This window comes from Vollenhovia emeryi, unplaced genomic scaffold (assembly GCF_000949405.1).
Source record: "Vollenhovia emeryi isolate VEMERY1.0 unplaced genomic scaffold, V.emery_V1.0 DF939163.1, whole genome shotgun sequence".
Classification (NCBI taxonomy): domain Eukaryota; kingdom Metazoa; phylum Arthropoda; class Insecta; order Hymenoptera; family Formicidae; genus Vollenhovia; species Vollenhovia emeryi.
Window position 1 is genome coordinate 1,351,505 of NW_011967203.1, and position 6,871 is coordinate 1,358,375.

The window sequence follows — 6,871 nt, forward strand, 5'->3', positions numbered from 1 at the left end:
TCTTTATCCGATAAGTCTTTTTAATATTGCGATCAAATCATTAATGGTTTCATAGTTAATCGTTCGAATAATTAATCAACGCGTAATGTAATATTTAACAGAGGTTAGAGAATAGGTTTTTTATTGTTTGTCTTGTGTTGAGAATATTTAAACGGTGGTCGAATGTACATAAAATTATATACTTCACTAAATTAAAATTTGCAATAGTAGGTACATCTACATCACGAATAATGTAAATTTTATGATTAAGTTATATGTACATATATATGTAATTTAATAACGTTAATAATTATCGCGTAACAACAACGATATAACGACGATAAATAAACAATATCACTTGGCCAGCTGTTCCGGAAAGCTCTTGTACAAAAGAGGAATTGATTCATATGAGATCAGCAAATTTTCGATAAAATACTAGATAACTAGATAGGATTCATCAGGAATATTCTCAATTATTCAGAAAGTCATCGGAAAAGTTGCTTCAAAAGTTCAGTCGAAAAACAAAGGGAACGAGAAGATGCGGGTGAACATAAAAGAGAGCACGACGAAAGGAGAGAAAGGCTACGTGACAGGTCAGTTTGTACCCGAAGAGACTCATTTGGTTGAATCTGACACCGAATTTAATCAATGGGTCACTACCAAGTCAATGTTTGTTCCAATTTGCTACCGTTTCTTTACGTGTGATTAGAGCTATCGAGCGGATTCAAGTCGTACAGAAAAAAAGTTGATCTTCCCTTTATTTTGAATACGAGTGTCGCTGTCGCGTCGTCAAAACGAGCGATAAAGTGGTTTTATTGAAACAAAGAGTCCCAATCTTTAAAAATACTATAAATCGCACGAAAATTTCAATTGTAAAATATAGACAGCTAATATTTAGTTGTGACAGCTGATATTTTGCCTATTGTGTTAGGTGCAACAGCAAATCATTTGCTGCGGTTTAGAAATTTATAGTTAGGGCAGCAAAATACTTTTAGCAAATTTTAGTGACGGTAGCGAAAAATTTCTTTCAGTACGTACACTTAATCTTAATCCAAAAAATATTACTTTACTCAAGAAAATTATTCATTAGGTGATTCCTAATAGCTTGTTAACTTAAATGTAAAAATAATAAACAAATTAAAACATGCATTGCTTTAATTTAAGTATTTATTAAGTATCAAAGAATAGATAATTTCTAATTTTTAAAATTTACTTTTAACTCTATAAAATGTTTACTAGGATGTAATTTTCACAGCGAAGAAAATTGGACTTCTTATTTAACAAAAACAATGATTTAATTTAATAAATAGTATTCTATATCTCATGAAATCTTTATTTGAATGTAGAAAATGTAATGATTTAAATTAATGTACTTAATATAATACATAGATTTACTGGAAATTTGATATTTTTACTTAACTAGAATAAATATTTACTTCAGTCAAAAAATAATTTTAAGTAAATCTATTTGCTTAGTTAAAAAAAACTTTTTTGTTAATGTATATTTCATTGTAGAAATGCAAAGTGAGCGCTTCTTTGCGATAAACGTTTTACTGAAATTTATAGGGCGGTTGCCAGTAAATTTGTCAAAACTCACTCTCTCGCGTGCAAGTAATTAATTCGGCATGCATGTTTTACTACAAATATCGACGTTAGAAAGTTGCGAGTAAAACGGACCGCAACGGAAAATTATGTACTTGAGCGCGCGACACAATGGCGAACGAAAGTGACCGCCGCGTCACGGCTCGAGGAAAGCCTTAATCCAACATAAACCGATATAAACTTCAAAACTTATATACCGCTGTAACGGCGTGGCGAGGACACGTTTGCGCGGCCCCTCGAAATGGAAGTGGCGTGGTCGCTGCGAGTGCTAAAAGGGGTTGAACGGACGTGAGAAGTTGGTGGATGCGGTCGTTGGAGGGCGGCGGAGACCGGGTTTGGGTTGGGTTTGGCAAAACGTGCCCGCTCGTCTAAGTCGCCGCGATCGTTTCTTTTCTTCTTGCCTAGCCACATTTACGCTCTCCTGGCCCTTCAACTCTCGCTCCGGCCCCCGGTTTTCTTTCCGCCGCGTTTTTCTTTCTTGTCATCCCTCTTGCCCGACCGACGGCACATCGTCGTGACAACCGGAAGCTGAAGAAGCTGCTCCCGATCGATACCTGGCCGCTGTTTGGCTCGCCTCTCGCACCACAAAGGGGGGGAAAAAGGGTGAGCGTCTTTCGCGGTGAGGAACAAGACGACGACGGCAACCGCGGCGCGACGCCGCGTTCCAAATTGAGAGCGATAACGATAACGCGGCGGGACGGCTTAAAATCGAGGACGGCCGAGCGCGAAGGAACCGTCGCGAATCCTCGCGGCTTGCGCTTATCCGAGGAGACGTGCACCGCCGAGCGAGGCCGACGAAAAAACGCATTTCTATCGGCTATGTATGTGACGTGGCGTGTTTCTTCTCCGTGAGATTCCGCCCTCGAATGCGATTCCGGAAAGGTCAATTCTCCAAGGTATTCGGGATGTAGGGATATCAAGATGGAGACATGCAAAATCAATTTTTCATATTTTGGATAACCGAAAGCTACGTCCATTCGGATATATTGAAAATGTAATATATCTTTAAACCAGAGCGGCACACGATTAATCAATGACACAACGAAATTGCATTATTAAAACATTTCATTTTGAAAAGGTTACCGGTCTTGAATACGTTCCAAAAGCACACCTTATGTTAAAGAAACTCGACGATCATTCTCTAATAAACACATTTAACGTCTCTCTTTTTTTAGCAAATAGAGTTCCTAGGAAATATACAAATTTTATTTTTCTACAAATACAAAGTCCCGCATTTCTTTATCAATATCCGTCACTTTGACGAATTGTCATTTAATTATTTATTTAAGTCGTTCCGTTGGACTATGCGCTCGGTGATTATTTTACGGATTACGGATGGAATGGTCGGAAAGCGTAGGCATTAAAAACCCAGTTAAAACTTGCCGTCTGCGGTAAAAGCGAGAACCTCGAGAAGTCAAATGGGAGAAAGTACTTATGCGAAGTGCTAGACTCGACAATTTGCATACGTTTCAATTAGACATCCCTTAACACACTGTTCCGAATCGGTACGATCCTAATCCCGTGCGCGCGGGCACTTTGCATAACTTCGCCAGTATGTCAATTTGCATGTACGATAGAGGCGTCACGAAAAAGTAACGAATATTGGGAAATCGGCGGAGACCACGAGTGCAGGCTGCAAAGGCGTAAATTCGAGTGAATTTTTGCGAACAAACGTGGACCACCGGCGGTTCATTCGTCTCGCGTACAACTTCCTCACGGACGATGAGCGTTTGCCGCTACACACGCGTTGCGCATAAACGCGCCGTAGTAGACAAAAGAAAAGACGGCGCGAAACTGCCGGATAAGAACTAGGAGAAACAAAAAGAGAACGTAGAAAAATGTTTGGCGTGCAGCGACAAGTCGACAATGCGCTTGCTTTAAAACTCGATGCACTTTACCGTGGCTTACGTTTACACGTTTGTATTTGCATGCATGCAATGGACCGCGGCGGTACGTACGTAGATAAACGTACGAAAGAACTCATGTAGGTTGTATACTCCGTCACACGGTGTGCCAATGCAGCGAATATGCACGCGCTCACTCACATGCATGGACGAGCGTATGTGCAGCCACTGTATGTAATCCATGATCGGTAAAGTTGCCGAGTCGCGAATCCGGAATCGTTGGCAACGGCATATTAAAGTTTACGCTATAAACCGCTTTTCGGTGCTCTGAAAACTTTCCGAAAGAACCGCTTCCGAGCTATAACAAAACAATTTGCAAAATAGACTGTGACGACCAGCGAGCTGACGTAAATCCTACGGAAGTTCAAAGTTAAGTAATGCTGCGAGCGCAATTTGAATAATTAAGATAAATTAAGTTATAACGAACAAGGCAAACGTAAGCGTCGGCACAAAAATTCGAAATAAAATTAATGTCCTGCGCTAAATAATGCCGCGACGGGCAAATATTAATACTAATAGTCCATAATAATCAGAAAAGTAATTCGTACCGACGGCGTGGCTTATTCATCAACATTAAATTACACTAATTGGAGTTTGAATATTTGATTGTACATATTACACAATCCAGAGAAGAAACTATTACTCGCGCACAATGTGAGCGGGATATAACTGAAACTTCTATCTGCGATACGATTCGCAGGTAGCAGCGCGTCATAAAGGGACAGGCACACAATCAAGTTACACATGAAATTCATTACAAATATGAATATATAAGCCGCGCGGAGTAGATGAAGCGCACAGTTCTACGTCGGAGAAGTTCCAATGCCATCGGCGAGAGTGTTTCTCGCAAGTTGCGCTTTATAGACAGAAGTGGCACGACGAATGTATCATGCTGAGATGGGGTTAAACGCTTCCATCCGACTTCCCTCCGAGTAGTTAAGCCACGAGCAAATACAAGTTCGGAGATAAGTAGGTACGCGCGGGCCGGGCAGCATCCGTCTCTCGAACGTCGATTCGGGATAAAGATAATTTACGAAATTGCATTTCGTCCGTTTACAATTTGCTACAGGGGCGGGAGGGGGGGGGGAGGGAAAAATACGCGCGGGTTCGCAATGCGAGAGCGACAAAATGTACGCGCGCCCTCCCGATAACAATCGTCCACCTCTTCCCTCCGCCGGCAGCGGTGAGTTCGGACGCATTTACATATGCGCGATTGTACGAGAGAGTACTCGGAACCATAATTTACCTGGTGAACCGTTCAACCGCCATATTATCTGCGCGCCAATTAAGTGCGAGCATTGTAATACAGGCTCATAATTCATTCATTTGGCCTTTTGATATCCGCGTTACCTGAATCCCGCGGTACACAGTTGTAACACACAAATTATGCAAATCGCCGACTGTATAGCGTTTATTTCGTTGATACACATTTCGCTCAATTTTTGCTTGCGATAAATGTAGTGAAAAAATCGCGGGGCGCAAGGTTTAGCGTGCACACTTTACGAGTTTATAATTAAAATAATTCAGAATAATTTATGAGTCCGACGTGTCTCGATTTTCTGGTATCGCGTGCAACTGTTCATATACTGAAGATATTTCTTTCATAGAGTTTAAAGCACGGATGACGTTTTAAACGCGGATATGAAAGAAATTATTTTTATGCAAACATTGTATTTATTATGTTACACAAAATATTATTACTTTCGTCATCATTTCGTTCTGAATGTTATTTTTCACCGCTATATTTTCCCCCCCGAGACAACGTACTTTCATTAATATAATCGAATTACCAGACAACGATTGTGTCTGAATGTTGCCTTTTGTTAGACGGGATGCACTTTGAAACAGTAATTCTAAGCGGTTCATGAGTATCTTGATTCTGTTTCGAACTGCGATTGCATGCAACCCCAGTTGCGTGCAATCTGTACTTCCAACATCCGAGACAGAGACGCGGAGAATATAGCTACGAGGGCACACAATTAAAACAGTTTGGTAATGGAGCGCGAGCAAAGTGATTCTTCTCATTCTATGTGCGTACAGCATACAAACCGTAGATATGTGCCTCTGTGCTTCTACAAACCGCCGTAAAGCGTTTTATGTGCATACTTACATTTGATATGCTTCGTAAGTATGTTAAAGGAATTCAGCGGTACGCGAATTAATATCACAATTTACATCCAACCGGTAGTTTTGCGATAAATTAAATTAAGTTTGACTTAAATTCATAAATTGGAGTTAATGTATGTAATGTATTTTTTTGAAACTTATATTTTTAAACTTATAAAAAATATTGGAATAATACAAAATACTTAATAATACAATTTAAGCTTACTATTTTTTTTTAATTACCACTAGCAATACCAGAATTTTTTTATTTGATGTTAAAATTAATTTTCCTACGTATGTTCACAATAATTGTAACTCGACAGTTATTTCAATTATTCGTGTCGCTTTGTCATGTCGCATAAAATTTACTAAACTATTAATCGTTTATTTTTCTCATGTCGGTGAATTGCACGAGAAAGAAAATAATAAAGGCAATTAAGTATGCACGCGAGATGTTTTCTCTTTTGCGTGTATTTATCCCGTACAAATATGTGGACAGCAGTATTGTTCCTCAATTTCTCATTGCAAAATGGAATTTGATGAGAGTGTAAATGTCAATGAAATTGCACAATTGTTAAATGCAACCGTCTGAAAGGAAAGTTACTGTCCTCAATTCTAATCCACGCAACGAGATTTTCACCGGTACGCCGTTGCACTTCCAATGGCTGCGGTCGCTTTCATACGTGACCACCTGTTTGGCAAACGTAGCACTATAATTTCTATAATGGTCGTCGCGCCGTAGGACGTGTCGAAATCTCACGCGGTAAGCGCATTATCGTAAGGCGCTTATCCGTTTGCTGACCAATGCAATTAGATACATCACGATTAGTCGCCAACAGTGGTTAGCGACTTATGACCCGTGAAGACTGCAAGATCGAAGAAAGCATGCCAGACGCCACTTTAAAAGAACGAGGGAAAGAAAAAAAAATTAATAAAACCAGACGAGTATTTCTAGCGAAACTCGACGACTTGACTATCGTTCGGTGCTAGGAAGCAGTAGACGAAGAGAGGAAAATAAAAGACGTCTTCATTAAGATCTGAAAGGGCACTGTTTTAAGAGCAAACGAATAAGAATAGTTAACAATAAGACACGAATGTCGTGAGACTACGGGCAATGTCAGCGAGAGAGAAAGAAAGAGGAGGAGGAGGAGGAGGAAGAGGAGGAGGAGAGAGAGAGCAGCAAATTTGAACGCTCCAGGTTAAAACGAACAATTTCTCAATTATTTACACTTGTTCTCGAAAGACACAGAATCGAATTAAGTTCGCAATGAACGATCGAG